Below are 23361 nucleotides of genomic sequence, written 5' to 3'. Positions count from 1 at the left end.
TCTCAGAAAATACATCCGCATACTCCAGCAACGGCTCCGGGATACTGGGGGTCAAAGCGGAAATACATGTAGCCAGGCACCTCTCCTGACACTCCCTGCTCCACTGAATTATGTCCTGGGTCTTCCAATCAATAACAGGATTATGCATTGACAACCATGGAAAGCCCAGAACCATCTGAGCCGGTAAGTTACTAAGCACCTTACAAGTTACCCGCTCTGAGTGTAATACTCCGATGTGGAGTTGTATATCCAACACACACTCTGTGATCTCCCCTTGAGACAACGGGGAAGCATTGATGGTAACCACCCGGATGGGGTTCGGCAATTTCTCCACCGGAAATCCCGCTGTATGCGCGAACCTCTCATCAATGAGATTGGCAGCTGAGCCACTATCAATAAATACTGTAATAGAGAGCATTTGCCCCCCAAGTACCACCCTAGCAGGGAGCATACACTGGGAAACCATGACGGAGGATACACAAAGGCTCAGACTAGACTCCTCCAAACCCTCTGAGCCTATCAGTTTTCCGCCGGCGCGCCCTTCTTAGGTATGAGGGGGCAAGCGTTAATAAAATGTCCTCCTTTGCCACAAAAAAAACAGAGCCCCTGCCTTCTGTGCCAAGGACGTTTAGGCTTGTTACTCGGTGACTGTGCTATACCAGCGATCTGCATGGGTTCCACGGATTCACCCGTGGCAACCTCACCCACCACTCCCCCACCTCCCGGAGGCAACGAAACCAGCGCCCCCTGACGGAGATGTCGGTCTATGCATACTACAAGTGCCATCGCAGCCTCCAGAGAGGCGGGAGTCTCGTACATTAGGAGAGTCTGTTTAACCCTTCCAGAAACCCCATGCAAAAATTGACTTCTAAGCGCAGGGTCATTCCACTGCGTGTCCACCACCCAGCGCCGGAATTCCGTGCAGTAATCCTCAGCTGGTCGATCACCCTGTAGCAGTGAGCGTATCTTAGACTCTGCTAAGTTTAATCTATCTGGATCGTCATAGATCAAACCCAGAGCAGAGAAAAAAAAATCTACAGATTCAAATGCCGGTGAGTCTGAAGGGAGTGAAAAGGCCCAGGCCTGTGGGTCACCACTCAGCAAAGAAATCACCAAGCCCACGCGTTGAGCCTCATTACCTGAGGAATGTGGACGCATACGGAAATACAATTTGCATGATTCACGAAACACCGTGAACTTACCACGATCACCAGCAAATCGTTCAGGAAGGGGAAACTTGGGCTCAGCTGCCCTGGCTGCAGCCTCAGCAGGTACTGCAGGAGCTGACAGGCCTTGTTGCTGGACCGCCCCCCTGAGTTCAGTGACCTGTATGGATAGAGCCTCCAGCTGCTTGGTTAGGGAAAGTATAGGATCCATAGTAAGTAACCCCTATATTCCCTTTTTTTTTTTTTTCCACTTTATTATTTGGGCCGACTATAATGTCATGGAATGCCTAGGTTACTTTAGGCAAAAACCCCAGGACCCCTGTGATGTCCCTCAGACTAGGGGAACCCTGTCTGTCCCTCTACCCAGGGTTTACACTGAAAGTGTGCCTGCCTGAGCCTCCACCCTGTCCCTGTCTCCTGTCCAGCCCTAAGCTGAACCCACCTCCCTCCACCCAGTGAGGGGACCAGACACCAGACCCCACAAATACGTATGGACAGGGGTAAAAGAAAACACCACACAGTAAATACACAAGGGAATACAATAATGTGCAAGGGCAACCAAATATATATATAACAGATTGGAGAAAGAACCACTGAGGGATATACTGCACCAGATATCAGACGCTCCAACACCACCACTGCTGACCGGTATTGCTAGCACTAGGCTAAAGCTATAGTCGGCGACGCCCATAGTCAGGACGAACTATTTAAAGACCTAGGGCGTGGCCCAGCCCTCAGCCAGCATGACAACCTGGTTAACCCTATCCCGACTGGAACAGAATACCCAACAGGGTATTACCGCTGTCTGCCGGACACCCTGGTGTGAACAGTGTCCGACATGACACAAATTTAATCTGCAGCAGGAAAATGACCACTAACATACAGTGAAAGTCATCTTCTTTAAGATTATTGTACTTGTCTTTTGTTATGTATACTCATTTTCACATGTAAAGCACCATAGGATAAATGGAGCTATAATAATAAAGAGTAATCTTCAATGTAAAGATGAACACTGAGTCATGGAAGTTATTACATGTCCCCCACCTTGTCCTGATTTCAATATCATTGTGTCTGTCTTTGATTAGATGAAGAGACAGAAGATTTTACGAAAACCTCTACCCACAAAAGATCAGTGGTTAGTTCTCAAAGATATTTGAAACAACTTCCTTTGCAAAGTTCCTTCAAAACTGTGTGCAAGTGTACCTAGAAGGATTGATGCTTTAGTGCTTTTCTGAAAACAAAGGCTGGTCACACTAAACATTTACTTGATTTACCCTTTTCTTATGTTTAGACACTTTGCATTTTGTTAATTTATAAAAGTAAACTATTAGCAAATCTATTTTTGAAAAGCATTCTTGTTGTGTAGCATTTTTCCCACAGCTGTCTATAACTTTTGTACAGTACAGTGTACATTGAGGAGATATTTAAAATGACTTCTGACTAAGATGCACCTATAGTGGTGCTTGAAAGTTTGTGAACCTTTAGGAATTTTACATATGTCTGCATAAATTTGACCGAAAGCCACATGAGATTCTCACATAAATCCTAAAAGTAGCTAAAGAGAACAAAATAAAACAATTGAGTCAAAACGTAAAATGATCCAACACCACATGTCTGTGCATGGCAAAAATGTGTGAACCATTAAGATTAGCAGATGATTTGAATTACAGTCCGTCGTTTTCAATTAATTGAATGATAATCGGTTGGAGTGGACAACTTGTTTTAGTTAATGAACAGGGATCTATCAAAGTGTGATCTTCACCACACATTTGTGGAACTGTATCATGGCACACATAAAGGAGATCTCTGAGAACCTCTAAAGAAGATTTGTTGATGCTTGTTGAAGCTAGGAAAGGCTAAACACATCTCTGAAGAGTTTGGACTGTACCAATAATCAGACTGATAGTGTACAAAAGGAGGACAATCAAGACCCTTATTCTCTGAAAGAGTAGTCAACTAAGTATGAATCCTCCAAAAGCAAGGTATATAATAGTCCATGAGATCACAAAGGAACCAAAGGTAACCCTTAAACAACTAAAGGCTTTTCTCACATTAGCTTATGTCCAACTACAGGAGTGCACCAATCAACAATGATGTACATAGCAGGATTGCAAGGAGAAAGATACTGCTCTAAAAACATTGCTGTCAGTTTGCCATTTGCTAGAGATGAGTACTTGAACAAGTCAGAAGGCTACTGGAAGAATTTTTTGTGCATGAGGCCAAAATAGAACTTAAATGAGAAGAATTGCAGCATAAAAACCCTGCACCATATTTAAGACATAATAGTGGTGAAATTATGGTTTGTACCTGTTATGCTATATCTGTACCATGACATCTTGTCACCATTGATGGAACAAGTTTTAAATTCTACCAGTAAACTTTAAAAGACATCTGTCCATGAGCTGATTCTGAAGAGAACATGCAACAAGAGAATGACCCAAAGCACACAATTTTTTCCACTAAACAAAGGTTAAAGAATAAGAAAGCTATAGTTTTGGAATGTCTAAGTCAAAGTTCTGACTTTAATCCTACAGAAATGTTGTGGAAAGACCTAAAAGCATTTTATGGGAGAAATCCCATCAGCATAACAGAGTTAAAGCTGTTTTGTAATGATGAACAGGTTAAATTTACTCCTAGCCGATGAGCCATATTAATCAACAATTACCTGAAATGTTTAGATACAATTATTGTTGCTCAAGGGGGTCACAGCACATACTCAAAGCAAAGGTTCAAATACTTATTCCACTTACAGATGTGATATTGGATCATTTTTTTATTTAAAAATTAAAGTCTAATATTGATTATAAGCTTGCGAGCAGAGCCCTCTCTCCTTTTGATATCTGCTGAGTTATGTTATTCTCGAATGTCTTTTTCTGTACAAGTCCCCTCTAAAATGTAAAGTGTTGTGGAACATGGTGGTGCTGCAGAAATGAAAAAATATATAATATTATTAATATTTTTGACTCATGTTTGTTTTATTTAGTTCTTTTTATCTACTTTTAGGACCTATGTGAAAGTTTTACTTTAAATTTATACAGAAATAAGGAAAAATCAGGTGGGTTCACATGCTGTAAAGCATGACTGTATGCCCTTTGTCATATTTTACTTAAAAGGGAACCTGTCATTAGTAGTGTTGAGCGATACCTTCCGATATCGGGAAATATCGGATCCGATTGGATTGGACCGATACCCCAAAAATATCGGGTATCGCCGATTCCGATACCGGAAACCAATGCAAGTCAATGGGACACAAATATCGGAGGGAAAATAAACCCTTTCTTTCCTTGCACATCCAGTTCGGGAGGGGGGAAGAGTGTGGGCGGTGCGTGGGTGGAGACTGTGCATGTCTGTGTGTGTGGGCGGGCTCTGTGCGGGCCTCTCGGGGGTCTGTGCGGGCCTGCCGGGGGTCTGTGCGGGCCTGCCGGGGGGTCTGTGCAGGCTGCCGGGGGTCTGTGCAGGCTGCAGGGGTCTGTGCGGGCCTGCCGGGGGTCTGTGCGGGCCTGCCGGGGGTCTGTGCGGGCCTGCCGGGGGTCTGTGCGGGCTGCCGGGGATCTGTGCGGGCCTGCCGGAGGTCTGTGCGGGCTGCTGGGGGTCTGTGCAGGCCTGCCAGGGGTCTTTGTGGGCTGCCGGGGGTCTGTGCGGGCCTCTCGGGGGTCTTTTTGTCTGTGTGCAGGCATCTTCCGATGGAACTACAAGTCCCATCGGGCTATGCCTGCTACAATGACAGTGATTGACACATTAGCCAATGATGGGACAGTAGTAGTCCCATCATCCGGCTAATGTGTTTAATGTAAAAAAAACACAAACATACATACTACATGCATACATACATACTACATACATACTACATACAATACATTCATACAATGCATACATATAGACATACAGTACATATAACATAGCGTACATACTCACCATCACTTGTCACTTTGATCCCCAAAGCCAGTGTCATCTGTAAAAAATATTAAAATAACAAACAACCAATATACTCCCTGATCCACAGAAATCCACGAGTGTCCCACGGCGATCTCCCGTGGAGAACAGCAGCATCAGCTGATGTGACCGCTCTCTAGGGGCTCCAGGAATACAATGACGGGAGGAATGTATCCTTCCGCACTGTATTCCTCCGCCACTGTAAAAAAATAGTCCCTAGTCTCACTTTTGACATTGCTGTGTGAGAAAGTTCCCACGCAGCTTTTGCCATAAAGTAAGACCAGTGAACTATAGTAACCTCTCAGTGATGCACTGCAGGAGCCATTGTCTCCTGTCAGTGTGTCACTGAAGGTCCTATAGATGTCACTGTTCTATAGAGGATATCGTCGTGGGACACTCGTGGATTTCTGCGGATCAGGGAGTATATTGGTTGTTATTTTAATATTTTTTACAGATGACACTAGATCAAAGTGACAAGTGATGGTGAGTATGTACTCTATGTTATATGTACTGTATGTCTATATGTATGTATTGTTTGAATGTATTGTATGTAGTATGTATGTTGTATGTAGTATGTTGTATGTATGTATGTAGTATGTATGTTTGTGTTTTTTTTACATTCAACACATTAGCCGGATGATGGGACTACTACTGTCCCATCATTGGCTAATGTGTCAATCACTGTCATTGTAGCAGGCATAGCCCGATGGGACTTGTAGTCCCATCGGAAGATGCCTGCACACAGACACAAAGACCCCCGAGAGGTCTGCACAGACCCCCGGCAGGCCCTCACAGACCCCCGGCAGCCCGCACAGATCCCCGGCAGGCCTGCACAGACCCCCGGCAGGCCCGCCCACACAGACCCCCAGCAGACCCGCACAGACCCCCCCATGATCACGCTCAGTCTCTGCCCACGCACCGCCCACACTCCATTATAACACATCATGATGACATCATTTCAGCATGCCTAACAGGATGTGCCCACACTTCTTAGGATCCTCAACTGGCTCATTGCATTATGGGAACTTCCGATTCCGGAATTCGATATTGTAAAAATATCAGAACTCAGTATCGGAACCCTGATACCTCGAATATCGGCCGGTACCCAATATTTGCAGTATCGGAATGCTCAACACTAGTCATTAGGAATGTGGCTATTTATCTAAAGTGATGTTGCAAACATAATTGTAAATACATTTTCAAACATATGCTCATCTAAATCAGAATGTCAAGGAGTATGGAGAACATTAAGTTATATGTTAGCTATGTGCCACTGTGTTTCAGTCATCCAAACTGGCAAAGCATTTCACATCCCACTCGATGTGTGAATAAGCATGTCATTCAGACATTAGTGTGCATGAATACAGCTGTGACTGATCAGTGCTGCTTCCCTCCCAGATGACTAGGCAACTTCATTTTCCTTTTGCTTCTAAACTTTTCACTTTAGTCGAGCGTATGTTTACCAAGGTATTACATACAGTATGAACTTAATAAAAAAAACTGAGACAATTCCAGAACGAAATACAAAACAATAGATATATCTTTGCTAATTCATAAAATAAATAGGCAGTTTAAAACTACACTGGCTCCATTTCAGCATAGTTTTTATTTAATATTTCTAAAGTAATTTGCTCTTTATTATTTATAATTTTTTACTATTTTTTTAAAGTTTTTTTTTATTTGTTCTTGGCAACTTTGCTCATCAATTGTTCTTAGACAGATTCAAGAAATGGGACTTTGTCACAATTTTTGTGGTGTATCCCACTCCATTTCTTGCCTGGAATTTGGTTTCTGGATGATTTTGTATTTTGGTTTGGTTGAAAACATGTTTCATGTATGCCATTTTGAAGAATGAGACTTTTTGCACTAAAAGGGCCAAATAGTTGAAAAACATGTACCATTTTGAAAAATTCAGCTAAAGAAAAATCAGTGAATGCAGCAAGACAAAAAAAGTGCCTTCAAAAAATCATAATACCCTGGTATGTTGGCTATTGAAATAAGTATCTAGTGATCAAGTGTACTCAACATTTTATTTTAAAAAATTGTAACCACTCAAATTCCAATCAAAGTAAAACGACTAATTTACAAGAACAAATATGCATCAAATATTCTTCAAATAAAACCCACAGCAGAAATCCAGAGATGAGCAGAACACCAGGTAGAGAACAAACAGCGCTCCTATGTCTGTTTCCCTTTAGGTTTTTGGGAGAGGTTAACAAATCTGTTAGGATTTCTAGAAGTATTTAAGTCTCTGCTTCACCTCAGAACCCCAGGAGATTACCATAGAACATTCATTTGGGTGGTTTTTGCCTAAATCTTGCCTCTTTTTGCCCAGATGGGGCTAATCAACGACCTCAGTGGTATAGTGCCCTACATGCTGCTATCACTACTAGTGATTAGCTCCAGGATCTGGGAGTCATATGGATTAATGATGTAAAGAATTAATGAAGATGCACAAAAATGACGCTAGCATCACAGTTGTGTTATATTTAGAGACCTTCTAAGTCTCCTATGCTTTTGTGGACATTGATCTGTTTATTGTGCTTTCGCTAATAAAGATTATTGTGCAGATACAAGTAGAAGAATCTTAAAAGACAATGACTATAGCTTGATCCTTGAACCGAAGAGATAATAATTACAGCTTTTAGCAATGATCATGAAGATGATCAACTTTCTTAATAAAGAGAGCTGAGAGATACTCCTTTTGATTGCCTTAGATGGTTGAGTATGGTCATTCTCCATATACGTGTACATCCACTTGATGGCATATTTGGCAGCAGATGCTTAAGACGATTGCACATCCCTGGAGTATGCCCCTAACAGGATATATTTAGTGATGAATGAGTATACTCGTTGCTCAGGTCTCCCTGAGCATGCTCGGGTGGTCTCTGAGTCTTTTGGCGTGCTCGGAGATTTCGTTTTCATCATCTCATCTGATTTGCAACTGCTAGACAGCTTGAATACATGTGTGGAATGCCTGTTTGTTAGGGAATCTCCACATGTATTCAGCCTGTCTACAAGTCGCAAAACATGCAGCTGAAGTGATGAAAACTAAATCTCAGAGCACGCCAAAATAATTGGAGATCACCCAAGCATGCTCGGGGAGACCCGAGCAACGATGCTACTCGCCCATCACTAGATATATTACATATTATTGCTACAGGAAAGTAGAAAAATACATTAGGGTCCACCGGAGTATCTGTACTGGAGCTATGAAGGAATGCACAGATCACTACTAGGTTTTCTTATAAACTTTCCTGCAATTAACCTTTCACTAGATTAAAATTGACAAGTTTTTGCTCTTTAAAAAGTTTTATAAGCCTTTTCTAGTCAAAACTTTGATGTTATTAAGCAAAGGGGCGTTGCCCGCAGGATAATTTTCAGGAGCAAACTAGAGAAACAATCCCAGTGAGTCTTGCAAGCAATGCCCCCTTGGTAAAGACTATAAAAATTAGCACAAAATAAAAAGGCTTATGTCTCTGTAAGGTTATGGGGGATTAAAAAAATTCTTAGGGGAGCAACAAGAATAAAATAACAAAAACAGGCCACCTTTGATGTGGTGACATGTTTTATTTGAATATTCTTGCAATTAAAAGAGCACTGATATGAGACAAATGTAACTAAAATGTAAAAAAACCCAAAAGAGCACATCCAGTAGATGCAGTAATGAAATGTTAATAAACAGCTCAAGTCATTTACCATTGCATAGAAAAATGCTATGTCCAAAGCATGCAAAATATTCTATAGTATCTAGTGAGCAATCATTGGAATTAGCACCGAGTCATCCTGTGCTTTTTCATTCCAGGGATGCACAATATAGCAGGAGTATTCCTTATTCTGCTTTTGTATATATGAAGTTTTATTATGCATTTGGACAGTTTCCAACCAAGAGAACTTACAAGATACATTGATATTCGTTCTAGAGCTTCAGAAAGGAGCCTATGATGTGTGTTGCCTACAACTGTGGTGATGACTTTGCTCGCTATACCAGAACCAGACTAAAGCCATCGTTGGAGGTGCTGACAGGTGCAGTTTTGTCACAAGTGCAGCATCTGCTACGCACTTACTGCTCTTTAGCTAATGCACTGAGACCGGCATATTATTTAGATTTCATTAACTTTTAATTAGCCCACAGCACCTATGTGTAACTATTACCAGATGGATACCAGGAACAGCAGGAATAAATCTTCAAGGATTATTATTTCTAAACAGTGATAAATGCTGTCTCTCTACTTGGTATGCTGCAAGGACAGTGGCATTATTTTTTTGAAGAAATGCTATTTTTAAATCTAAAAATGATTTCAAAATAAACAAATGTTACAGTAGAATATAACATGTAGCTTGATAATGCTACGCTTATAACAGAGCTATTCGTATCTTTAGATTGTCAGTGATTGAGCTTAGATTAGCCAGTATGTTACCTTCATTAGAAAGCTGCAGATACTGTAATACGACATTCAGTTCTGCTACATGTATGAATTTATCGCATGTGAGACTTGTAAAGAAAAATCTCCATAATGGATTTTAGGGCGACTTTTCGCTTCTTTCCTGACAGACCTGGCTAGAAAAAAAAGTTAAAGATTAAAAAGAAATAAAAATGTCAAAATCAACTTTTTGTTGGGTCTGAAAGTTCGTATAAACAAAATGCATTTTCTACTTAGTGTTACATTAATATATGTGACATTTTCTTTTTAGTCAACTTTTCAGTTTTAGCTGAAATGTTATAGTAAGGAAGCTTCAATATGCTCAATTTTTTTATGGCTCCATGTCTATTAGATAAAATTTGACCAAACCTGCTCTTTTCATCAATATCAGTCTACTATCTAATTTTGTATGTGAGCCTCTGGATGCTTCCCTCAGATGGAGATGAGTCAAAAGTTCTGTGTATTTGTGACATGGGAGAAATAGCTGGTGGTTGAATGATCGTTCAGCTGACAGCTATCAAAAGTGTATGGCTAGCATTTCTCTTATACCAGTACTCAACGCCATCAGCAGTAGCTGGACCAAAACCAAACTAAAAGTCGACAGTTGAAGAGAATAACCCCTTGATTCAGAACTGTAATTATTAACCACTATAACTTCTGTATAAAGTGTCACCCTGGTCAGCCTTTAGGGATTTTCAGCCTAAGTTGAACAGGTTAAATCATTGGTTTGCATTGAAAGGGGTGCCACTGTCTCTCACTATCTTGGCATCTAGAGCATGGTAGATCAATCTCACACTTAAGGTACTGTCACACTAAGCGATATCGCTAGCAATATCGCTATAACTTGTAACGTTATAGCAATATTGCTAGCGATATCGCTGTGTGTGATACTTACCTACAACCCGCTCCCCCGCTGGTTATCGCTGATTGCGCGAGAATGTCCTGGACCGCTTCTCGTCGTCAGCTTCCTGCGGCGCTTCCTGTGGAGAGGCGAGCGACAAGCATGGAGCCGGGTGGGAGGACGCAGGATCGCCTAGTGTGACAGGTAAGTAGCAACCCCCGTCCACAGCGATGTCGCTGGTGAGATCTGCCTGTGTGGCAGCTCACTAGTGACCACTTAGCGATGTACCAGCGATCCTGACCGCGTCATATCGCTGGTCGGGATCGCTGGTACATTGCTAAGTGTGACAGTACCTTTAGTCTAAGGAAAGGCAACTATAGGCCAGGTCCATTTCCTAGATTATGATTGGGCTTTTTTTTGAGTATATTATGATGATATCATTATGATATATGGGAAATCAAGCTGTGGCTATGGAGTGCAAATTATCTTTCACCAGTCTCTGGTCCTGTACTGTTTGTCATTATTATTTGACATGGAATTTACAAGTGAAAATCCTAAAATAGATAAACATCTCAGTATCTAGATGACTTGAGGCCAACCAGAACACCATTCCCGGTTGAACAGAAGAAGACATCAATAGATGGTACCTCACAGGGCACCATACCCCTAAAGGATAGCATTGGTTGTCTAAAGGACCTAATACAGATTTGATGAAAACTAGCTGAACCCACCAAGTTTTATGGGACTGGCCAACCATCCGATATGCATGAGGGCTTGCAGACTTTTCTTCAACAGTCGATGCTGAAGAGGAGAAACTGATATGTGGCTAGAGTTTAAAAGACCAGTGCTTTTGTTTTCAGGGACATAAGCCACTGCCAGATGTGTCTGGTGCAGCTTTTTTGCCACTGAAAAGATATGAATGTTTTGCCAAGCTTTAGGTTCATGTGTCAGAAGAGGTAGCTGTCCACTAAATGAATATTCACCCAATATCCCTCTAATGTGGCTAGCTTCAGACTGCAGGAAGGAACAATTTTGCTTTTTATGCCTTGATATTTTTCGTTTTTCTCATACTGTATAAGCAAATTTGCCATTTAGAGTTCTAAAAAACATATGCAGCAGCTTCTAAAGGAGCTATATGAGCTTTCATTCTCTGATGTCACTCTAGAAAAACATGTGAAGATAGAACTAGGATGAACATAAAGGAACAATTCAAAAACTTGTATCCATTAATAATTTTTAGATTTTTGTTGGGCATGCTCTTCACTATAAATGAATTCTGTTATTGAAGCATATTTAAAGTTAATGCTATGTGCATGAGGATAAATGAAGCTTGAGTGCTCTGCCGGATAGCACATTGTATAAACATGACTTGATAACGTAACATATAGAGGAAGCGCCAGTGCTCGGACCCTCAGAACTTAAAATAGAAAATAGATTTTTTTCATCTGTTCCTTATCATATTAAATCTTTCTTATGACAGCAAAGAGGAAATTACAGTGATTTTTAGGACTGAATCTTTATCAGTGGTTGACAGGCAGAAAATAAATGATGGAAACATACAAACAGTTATTTATAATAGCATTTAGTTGCAAAGTGGCAGTTGTTCGCTATTTGATTTATGTAACTTTTTTTCTCGGCTGTGGGAGAAAAAACCTTCTACAGCCCATCAGGCATTTTATGTGCTTATTATTGAAATATGAAAGTGTGTGAATTCAGTGGAAAGGAAAAAGATAAATGTAAACTGTGGTGTTGTAGATAATTCTATTTGTGTTCTTCTGTTTTGAGAAAAAATCATTTCCAATGCTTAGGCATGCTTAAAAGTTGATTCTAATAAGTTACTGAAATTGGTTCTGTAAACTAGAAAATTGTTCTCTTTGTCTCTTTGTTTTTGATATGAAAATGTTATACAAGAAGAAAAGGTCTACGTGTTTGATTTTGACCATTAACACTGTTAGTAGCAGATTAAAGGATCAATTTGAAGATGAAAGTCAAAATAATGTTACCGAGCATTCAAATGCTAGTCAAGGTACAGCTAATGCATGTGACTGCATAAAAAAACAGGTGACTTATTTTCTTTACCACAGCCCTATATATAGGAAGGCAGCCCTAAAAAGTTTCAAAAGGCTTTTATTGAATTACACTAGATGGAGGCCCAATGCTATCGCCTCGGGAGAGTGGTAATGTCACAATGGGGGCAGGCTTTGCAGCATTGAGAATCTCTCTCCCCATGTTCTCACTCACCTATCCACTCTCTCTTTCCCATTGTGCTTACATCTCCCGTCTGTGCTCTCTTCTTTGACCTGTCTACCCCATGTGCTAACCCCCTTGTCTGCTGTCTCTCTCCTTCCTGTGCTGTTTTCTCCCCTCATGTACTGTCTCATTTGAGCTGTCTCCCCCTGTGCTCTGTCTCTCCCACCCCTGTGTCTGACCACGTACAGAACATACCACAGCTCCTGGGCAGGGGAGGAAGCAAAAGACAATACTGACATTACAGCAGGAGATCACAGAGGATACATTTTGTGAGGTAAAATATTGTTTAAAAACAGTTAGTGAAATATTTTACTTCACAAAATGAATCCTCTGTGATCCCCTGCTGTAATGTCAGTATTGTCTTCTGCTTCCTTCCCTGCCCAGGAGATGTGGTATGCTCTATACAAGGTCAGACACAACAATTTTTAAAATTAACTTTCATTCATGGGAAAACCCCTTTAATCTGCCTGCAGGCACATCACGCATCTGCCACTGGGATCAGCCAAATGATTCACAGCGCCTGCATGGAATTCACGCAGGCGCAGTGCAACAGTGTTCCACTGGTGGTACAGAGCAAGAGGCTGCGTGTGAGTGTGGGAATGTGAGTGTGGGAATGTGAGTGTGGGAATGTGAGTGTGGGAATGTGAGTGTGGGAATGTGAGTGTGGGAATGTGAGTGTGGGAATGTGAGTGTGGGAATGTGAGTGTGTGAATGTGAGTGTGTGAATGCGAGTGTATGAGTGTGAGTGTATGTGTGCGAGTGTATGTGTGTAAGTGTGCGTGAGAGAGTGAGTGTGTGTCTCTATATGCCGTGGTGCATACGGCGTATAGAGTGTGTATGTGTGTGTGGTGCAACGGTGTTCCACTGGTGATACCGCGCAATAGGTTGGTACCAGCAGCAGTTTCCATATTGAGACACCCATCACTTGGGTGTCCCAATATGGCGGTCGGTGAACTTCCTCCGCTTGGAATTCTGAGATACGGTGACATCTGGACAGAACAGGAAAAGAAAACATTACAAGGCAATTATCAAATTACATATCTTTATTTTCCCCATTATAGCAAGAAGAAAGAAATAGCAACTCCAAGCATCAATTTAAACACTTGCAACTTAATGCGTAAAATGCTATCCAGCACTTAATAAATCATTCATTCAACAATTGTCAATCAATAAATGGTAACTTTTATTTTCATGACTTCAAAACTACACAAAAACATCCAAAACAGTAAAAACTAATTTTCAGTACTATTTTTCCACTGATATGAGTCACCCTAATTTCAAACATATCTAATCAATAAACTCATCAAGCAACCAAAATTCAAGTATAGAGGAAATCATAGTAAGTTGCTGTTGCCTATATAGCGTGTCCTAATGTGCCACTTCACTTGATACTGGTCCTCATCTGAGTATAGTCTGATGTAACTGACTGCATCCAAAAGTGAGTTTGATTTCTCTACTTCCTCAGTTTGTTGTTTTGGATAGTTTTTATTTTAATAGTCTTTCTGTGACTTTAATTTTGATGAATAATCCTTAAGATGGGTCATCAATATCAGATTGGTGTCTCACTTTTGGCAACCCCATATTTAGGAGGTACAAGATGTCTTGGCACACTTGAAGTAAAGCAGCATAGATCCATATATTGGATATTGGCAATTCAATTGGAGAGAGATGGCAGTAAAGAGCTGGGCAGGCTGTCTAGCAATTCTGGCAAATGCCAGATAGTCTGGTCCAGCAGTGTAACATATTGACCCTCAAGGTGTCGCCAAGAGCAGTTGATATTGATGGCTGCGCCATCAGATCCCTTTTCCACCACTTACTCCAACAGGTGTTAGGTGGCTTATAGCCTGCTGGAAATCGTCATAACATAAGACAAATCAAGATGCACAATTATGTAATTTCTGCTGTCTGCACTGGACTGGAGACTGCTGCAAACTGTCCAGATGGAGCAAGGAATATTTCAAGGGAAAAGGTAGAGTCTCCGTCACTCCACTCCAGAGCTCCTACCAGAAAGCAGCAACTGTGCATGTAAGTAATAAAAGTGATATACTGCAGGAAGGGAATTATATAATGAGGAGGCATAGGGGAGTGATATACTGCAGGATTGGGCTGTATAGAGGAGGCTTAGGGGAGTGATATACTGCAGTATTGGGCTGTGAATACAGGAGTTTTAGGGGAGTGCTATACTGCAGGATTAGGCTGTGTAGAGAGGAGGCTTAGGGGAGTGATATACTGCAGTATAGGGCTGTGAATAGAGGAGCTTAGGGGAGTGATATGCTGCAGGATTGAGCTGTGTATAGAGGAAGCTTAGGGGAGTGATATACTGCAGGATTGGGCTATGTACAGAGGAGGTTTAGGGGAGTGATATACTGCAGGATTATGCTGTGTATAGAGGAGGCTTAGGGGAGTGATATACTGCAGGATAGGGCTGTGTATAGAGGAGGTTTAGGGGAGTGATATACTGCAGGATTGGGCTATGTACAGAGGAGGTCTAAGGGAGTGATATTCTGCAGGATTAGGCTGTGTATAGAGGAGGCTTTGGGGAGTGATATACTGCAGGATAGGGCTGTGTATAGAGGAGGTTTAGGGGAGTGATATACTGCAGGATAGGGCTGTGTATAGAGGAGGTTTAGGGGAGTGATATACTGCAGGATTGGGCTGTGTAGAGAGGAGGCTTCGGGGAGTGATATACTGCAGTATAGGGCTGTGAATAGAGGAGGCTTAGGGGAGTGATATGCTGCAGGATTGAGCTGTGTATAGAGGAAGCTTGGGGGAGTGATATACTGCAGGATTGGGCTGTGTAGAGAGGAGGTTTAGGGGAGTGATATTCTGCAGGATTAGGCTGTGTAGAGAGGAGGCTTAGGGGAGTGATATTCTGCAGGATTAGGCTGTGTATAGAGGAGGTTTTGGGGAGTGATATACTGCAGGATAGGGCTGTGTATAGAGGAGGTTTAGGGGAGTGATATACTGCAGGATTGGACTATGTACAGAGGAGGTCTAGGGGAGTGATATACTGCAGGATTAGGCTGTGTATAGAGGAGGCTTAGGGGAGTGATATACTGCAGGATAGGGCTGTGTATAGATGAGGTTTAGGGGAGTGATATACTGCAGGATTGGGCTGTGTAGAGAGGAGGCTTTGGGGAGTGATATACTGCAGTATAGGGCTGTGAATAGAGGAGGCTTAGGGGAGTGATATGCTGCAGGATTGAGCTGTGTATAGAGGAAGTTTAGGGGAGTGATATACTGCAGGATAGGGCTGTGTATAGAGGAGCTTTAGGGGAGTGATATTCTGCAGGATTAGGTTGTGTATAGAGGAGGTCTAGGGGAGTGATATACTGCAGGATTAGGCTGTGTATAGAGGAGGCTTTGGAGAGTGATATACTGCAGGATAGGGCTGTGTATAGAGGAGGTTTAGGGGAGTGATATACTGCAGGATTAGGCAAAGATTAGGATGTGTATAAAGGAGGCTTAGGGGAGTGATATACTGCAGGATTAGGCTGTGTATAGAGGAGGCTTAGGGGAGTGATATACTGCAGGATTGGGCAAAGATTAGGATGTGTATAAAGGAGGCTTAGGGGAGTGTTATACTGCAGGATTAGGCTGTGTATAGAGGAGGCTTTGGAGAGTGATATACTGCAGGATTAGGCTGTGTATAGAGGAGGCTTTGGAGAGTGATATACTGCAGGATTAAGCTGTGTATAGAGGAGGCTTAGGGGAGTGATATACTGCAGGATTGGGCTGTATATTGTAGTGGCGTAAAGGGGTGATATATTGCAGGATTGGGCTGTGTGTAGAAGAAGCTGAAGCCAGTCACTGAGCTCAGTAGCTTGAGCTGTCTACCTTGGCAAGCACGAAGTTAACCTAGGAAACAAGCTGTAAATAATAGAATGAAAAATCCCTCTATCTTTGAGAATAGAGAGGATTTTTAATAACAGGTAATTTACAAAGTTGCTTTGTTTTTGACAATCATGTTGCAATTTTGCTCATTTAAGATGATGATGTGAAAACCCCTTTCCTGATTGTTCATGGTGATAATACTTTTAGGCTTTGTTCACATTATTTTTGACTGCTCTATTTAGAAGAACAGACAAATAGAATAATGTGCAATAATTGATTATTATGGAGTCGGTCTGTTTGTGACAGTTTGAGGAAAAAGTGCACCATGCAGAACTTTTATTTCCTTTGTAAAAGCTAACACATACTGTGATGGATTCCATAATCAATGGGTCTGTCTGCTTCTCTTTGCATCAGTTATGCAACGGATCCATTTTACACATGAATTCTGTTTTACTATTCAGCAAGACAGAACAGACAAGTAGAATGTGAACTTTTGTTATTTTTTTTAGGTGGAAGCACAGATATTTTTATAAACCCTTCCGCCGTCTACATGTCAAGGCAACATGCCGGTCATGGTGGTTGTGTGGTCCAGGCCCAATTGTTGCCACTAGGACTATGGTTATATCCCTTCTGTTCAATCTAAGTATTACAGCTTTTAAATAACCCAAACCAGTCCTGAATTTATCCTGTGCACTGAGCTGAGTATGCCATACACCATTTTGTTTTTGTAACATGACGCTATGATATGGCCTAAATTATCAGGAGAAAAAGGATTAGCATGCATTTTAGAATTACATTTAAATTACATTAAAATTGTACTTCCTACGTTGTCAAGCAAGGACATATTTACAGTGCACACCCGCCATCTTTGGAAGTGGGGATACAACATGGATATGTGTGCTTTCAAATGCTAGGGCTAAATGTCAGTCCCAGTCTGTCCCGGTTGTAGTACCATGTATGGCCACTACACTGTGTATGGAGCTGTGTCACTTCTGTTGCGCCTAAATACATTCATTCAGCTGATCATAGGATTGCCGTCAGTTGAGCTGCCACCAACTGTTGACTTATCCCAAAGACAAATACAATATTAAATATGCATTTTTGAGCATATCTTAATAAAAATATTTTTTATTGATCTGATAGTTTCCTTAAGTGTTGGTGAAGTAAATGTAAACAAAAAATTTGGTCTGCTCTTTACATAGGATATGCTCTGTAGAATGGGACATGTTCTTGGGCATTTCATCATTCCTAGTAATTAGCACATTGATTAAAGCTTTTGTTGTTCTGAGAGTGGAACACTTGCTTATTCACAAGCTTGGATAGCTGCTCACTGTATAGAATTAGGGTACTGTCACACTTAGCGATGCACCAGCGATCCCAACCAGCGATATGATGCAGTCAGGATTGCTGGTACATCGCTAAGTGGTCGCTAGTGAGCTGTCACACAGGCAGATCTCACTAGCGACATCGCTGGGTTCGGGGGTCGCTACTTACCTGTCACACTAGGCGATCCTGCGTCCTCCCGCCTGGCTCCACGCGTCGCTAGTCGTCACAACAGGAAGCGCCGCAGGAAGCTGATGACAAGAAACGGCCCAGCCTGGTCTCGCGTGATCAGCGATAACCAGCGGGGGAGCGGGTCTTAGGTAAGTATCACACATAGCGATATCGCTAGCAATATCGCTATAACGTCACAAGTTATAGCGATATTGCTAGCGATATCTCTTAGTGTGACATGCCCTTTACACTAGGAGGGAAATGTTGCAGTTGATAATTCTTTATTAACTCATCTAAGGCTATATTCCCATTTGCTGTGGAGTCTCTGATTGGTGCCTCCACAATTCGGTACGTTGGATAGCTTTGTTCTGTCATTTAAAAGAAATCTGTCTCCAGGCTTTTGCAGCCCTATTAAATAACAGCATAGTGTGGAGAAGGAGACCCTGATTCCAATGATGTATCACTTAGTTTACTGGGTTCAGCAGTTTTTAGATATAGTATGAAGCAGAGCTTAGGAAGCTAACCTGCCCTCACCACTGATAAGCACTAAACTTCTATTCAGTGATGGGGAAGAGTTGGACCAGGATGCACATGTACTGTAGTCCTGTAGTTATATTATCCTGCTGATAAACACTAATTTGTTTAAAACTTCAGCACACAGCCTAATAAGTGACACATCACTGTAATCAGTGTCTCAGTACCTACATCCTGCTGCTCTCAGATTAAATTAAAAATTGCTGGCAGATCCTCTTTAAGTAAGACAGGTATGAAAAATAATAACTAATAATAATATGATTATTGATACTTTCATATACAGGTCTTAAGAGAATTTTATAGACTATAGTGCACCATGTGTGGCAGTCTACAATCATTTATGATATTCAAGCTTCAGATTATATAGAATCCCTGCATTCCTATTTACGAGTGTCCTACTCTCCCAGCAGAAGAGAAGCAATGTAGTTTTGTATTAGTGTCAGCCATATAAAATGTAAAGCTTCAAATAAGCCCTTTACACTTATTGACTGTGTATCCTTTATTTCAATCAATGTTTTATTTACCACAATCTGCATTTTAATGATTTCATTCCCGAGGCAAGTCTAGAAATGAACCTGCGCAGCCTTTTACCAGATTTCCAGTGAATGCAGAAAGTAATATTCTCGTTGACTGCACAATATGGTCAGCACTGTAGAAAAAAAAAACAAGAACAAGGAAAAAAAGACTTGAAATTCTCTGAATTTATTCACTTCTTTTAAAGATATATTGTTTATAGCATCCTAAAAGGCCATTATGAGTAAATATAAATTTTTCAAAATTTCACATGAAATCCACAAATTACCAATAATTCTTCACAGAGCTCAAATAGGAGCAAATAGCAGAAAAATAGCCTTTAATAAAAGAATAAATGAGTGGGAGAGTCAGGTAACGGACTTCTAGATGCAAAGAACAATGATTACATAATGTAAAATCCTGACAACAGGTGGTCCGAAAAATGTTCCTTAGAAATGTTTGGAAAAATGGAACAAACACTTGTCCTCTTGCTCTACATGCGAGAAAGAAACAAGTTAATGGTCAGCAGGTCACATATGCTGATATTGAAAACTGGTGTGAAACTGTTTCAACAGATGAGAGAAAACTGCGCAGTCTGCTGCCTGCCGCCTAGGGGGATGATAGGCTGGTTTGTGGGCAGTGCGTATTAAGGGTTGTGTGGCGCAGATGAGGAATCACTTGCCTCTACCCTTTTCTATAAATTACATTATCAACTCTAGACTAGAATATTGAATTCACTAGTACATATCATTCATAAATTCATTAAGAAAATAAAAGTAAAGTAGAAGGCATGTTTCCATTAGAAGAAATTACCCTAAGTAGGCGGCTGTCCTCTTTGTAGAATCTCTTGTTGTTTGAAGGATCTCCTATTATCAGAACACACTGTATCTCAACAGTCAGCAGTAAACTGAGGAGAGACCTAGTAATAAAGGATATAAGATAAAAAAAACCTTTATCTGTTCATAATACTAGTAAGCTACAGAATGCAGACACATGGTGCACTACACGTAACCAAGTGGCTGGCACACCTTATCAGTGGGTCTACAATGTTAATTTAGCATCCCTTCATGGATGATAGATGTATCATTGGTATTTTGCACCTGTGTTTCCTTCAGCTCTAGTGATGAGCGAGTATACTTGTTGCTCAGGTTTTCCCGAGCATGCTCGGGTGTCCTCCGAGTATTTTGGCGTGCTCGGAGATTTCATTTTCATCGTCTCAGCTGCATGCTTTGCGACTTGTAGGCAGGCTGAATACAAGTGGAGATTCCCTAACAAACAAGTATTCCACACATGTATTCAAGCTGTCTAGCTGTCGCAAATCATGTAGCTGAGGTGATGAAAACTAAATCTCCGAGCATGCCAAAATACTCGGAGACCACCCGAGCAACGAGTATACTCACTCATCACTATTCACCTCACATCTTGCAGAATATTGGTATTATGTAGAGATACGTTTGGCTTTTCGTTCTGAGATGTGTTTGTATTTGCATTTGATGTTCTTTTCCATCAACTGGAACCTTACAGCAAGTGTTCTTTTTTCCTGCTGCACCACCGCAGGTGGAAGGATGCATTACACTTTCCCCATCTAAATTAATCTGCTGTCCAGTTGAAACACCATCATATTGGGACCTCCAGAGTCACTGTTTTTGTTATACTTGCTCTAAACTCACCCATTGCCAGAAAAAAAGCCTAAATTATAAAATGTAAAAAATTGGATAATAACCCCAGTTCACATTGCAGAAATTGCACTGCGCAAACCTGCCTGAGATAAACAAACCTATAAGAAAAAACAAACAAACCATGGGTGTGCTAAGTTTCTACATGCCACCTGTACCTATGTCTACTTGTATATAACATTAGTTGCTGATAAATATTTGAATCACACAATCAAAATGCTAAAATGATTCGATGCAGGGCATAATTGGATGTGTTCCTATGTCCTTGACAGGGAAAGGGTGAATCTTTCCAAACATTCTTTAGTTGGCCCTTGGTGTATACATGTTTATTCATCAGGCCGTATGTTCAACTGACAGCTTCATAAAGAGAAGATTCCCTCTAATTGACAGAAGTGTTAATCCAGAAAAAAATGGAAAGTGATGTTAAAGGGAATTTCGGTTTTACTCCAACATTACTCTATGCCAATAAGAAATGTACTGTTTTGTATCTATTTATTTTCAGAAAAGTCATTTGATGCATATACAGCTGAGATCAAGTCCAACCGGATGAATTACTATCCCCCAAACATGTTAGTCTCTGGATTTGGGTGACACAGTGGGCACAGCAGTGATTTATATCGAACACTAACACAGCTGAACTACTATGATTACTTTTTAGAACAAGCAAAAACTGGGTGCAACGACTCATATGTGGTTAAAAAAGTGTGTACCTAATAGTATAATTATGAGTATGGTAAGTATGATTACTTTTTAGGGCCCCGTCACACACCACGATTTCGCCAGCGAGATCGCTGATTTTGTGACGCCACAGCGATATCGCTGTGTGCTACACACATCAGAGACCGGCCCCCCTGCCGGGTATCGCTGATCGCACTCCATCGTCCTAGGCCGTTTTTGATTATTGGTCTCCCGCTGGCCAGCACGCATTGCTGTGTGTGGCAGCGAGAGACCAGCAATCAGAGACGCTGGACGCTGGTTTCCAATGTAAACAGCGGGTATCTAACAGCCGCGCGGCTCTTGGTTACCCATTGTTTACCTTGGAAACCAGCGTGCACACTGGTTTTCAGGGTAAACAGTGGGTATCTAAGAGCCGTGCGGCTGTTAGATACCTGCTGTTTACATTGGAAACCAGCTTGCTCGCTGGTCCTGATCGCTGGAGGGGCTGTCTATGTGACAGCTCACCAGCGATCAGTCTAACAATGTCCCAGCGATCCCATCCATGCCGGATCATTGGTGGGATCGCTGGGACATCGTTATGTGTAACGGGGCCTTTAGTGGTGGAGATGTTATTGTGGAGCACTAAACTAAAGCAAATACTAAGGAATAGGAACTGGGCTTTATTATCTCTTCTCTTCAATCAGATAGCAACTAACTCTTATAATAATAATACAATTATTGATAGGACTGTAGAAAATAGACATGTAGGGCACATCCAACATTTATCATGTGTCCCTTTAATTGATGTCTAAATTAAACACTAAAGAAAGCATGCAGACTTGAAATCTTCCCTGCCAGTCCAGGTCAATGACTTGCTTAATCTGTTGCGTTTTACCAGCACTTTTCCTGTCTTGGCAGGGGTCCCCCAGGTAACTGTTCAATGGGTTTGAAAGATAGCAACTGCTTCTGTGATCCGGAAAATATACTTAGAGTGGTTTTAACTCTTTCCCCAAGCTCTATGGGCTTTGGCTTATAAACTTATCCTTTCAAACTGACCGACAGAGTAATCGTGTTCTCATCAATGAAAAATAATCACTTGTCCTGTGTACATCGCTCTTTACTTTTCTATTCTCAGCATAAGTCTGATGGATAAATACATAGAGAGAGGCCATGGGCCTGTACTTAGCCCCCAGCTCTTCTGCTGTCTGTTATGTGCTGCATTGATTAGGCTTTAGCATATAAGTACAGGTAAAGTGGGAAGAAGCGGATCTTTAAATATGGAATTCTTCCAATTCCTACAGGAACTCATTGTATTGTAGTATTCTGACTGCTGTATAAAACAACATCTATTAATTAAACAATTTTGTACCCAATAATGATTTCTCCTTGGCAAATAATAGAATTAGAACAGTAGTCTGTCTGTTTTTGGTTGTGTTATTTTTATATAAATGTTCTGTGAAACATATGGTCATAAATAACTTTGAACAGAAAGAAAACCTTATGTCTGATTGTATCTGCAATAAGAAAATATGAGTAAGTTGTGCCAACTTGCATCTATGCATAGCTATAGCTACAAAATAGATAAGGGGAGTCGCAATCCAAAATTATTGGTGCCGTCAGGGAAAGGTCAAATCAGCTAGGTAAAAAAAACCTTTGGCACAATATAGATAGTGGACCATGGCTGTGACGACAAGAAAAGGATATAAGGAAATATTTGTGTCTTATTTTACATGCTTATTTAAATGTTTCCTTATATCCATTTCTTGTCTTCACAGCCGTGGTTCAACTGACAATATGAAACCCTCTTATACATTATACTGTGTTATTCATGTGATATTGTCTGACTTGCTTATTTTTGTATATATGTTCTCTCACATTTCTTGATATATGATCTGATTTTTATGTTCTATTTAGATCAACCTTGATAAAGGCCTAACTAGTACTGTAGATATGAGATAGATAGATAGATAGATAGATAGATAGATGGATATGGGATAGATAGATAGATGGAGATATATAGATAGATAGATAGATAGATA

At 41.1% G+C, this 23361-nt stretch overlaps 1 protein-coding gene and 1 long non-coding RNA gene across 8 annotated transcripts in view; one reads left to right on the top strand and one right to left on the bottom strand.

Annotated features, from left to right (window-relative positions):
- Nucleotides 1–23361, top strand: part of CCSER1 (coiled-coil serine rich protein 1) — a 1553450-nt gene that overhangs the window by 726725 nt on the left and 803364 nt on the right. The gene's annotated exons all lie outside the window — the stretch shown is intronic.
- LOC141101186 (uncharacterized) overlaps nt 19850–23361 on the bottom strand; it is a 195790-nt gene continuing 192278 nt past the window's right edge. The window contains exon 4 of the long non-coding RNA XR_012234908.1: nt 19850–19908. This is a non-coding gene — a long non-coding RNA (uncharacterized lncRNA). The remainder of the gene's footprint in view (nt 19909–23361) is intronic.

Source organism: Dendrobates tinctorius, unplaced genomic scaffold, assembly GCF_039654945.1.
Source record: "Dendrobates tinctorius isolate UK_male_01 unplaced genomic scaffold, ASM3965494v1 ptg000011l, whole genome shotgun sequence".
NCBI lineage: Eukaryota > Metazoa > Chordata > Amphibia > Anura > Dendrobatidae > Dendrobates > Dendrobates tinctorius.
The sequence above is the reverse complement of the archived record's forward strand: the minus strand, read 5'-3'. Positions and strand labels throughout refer to the sequence as shown.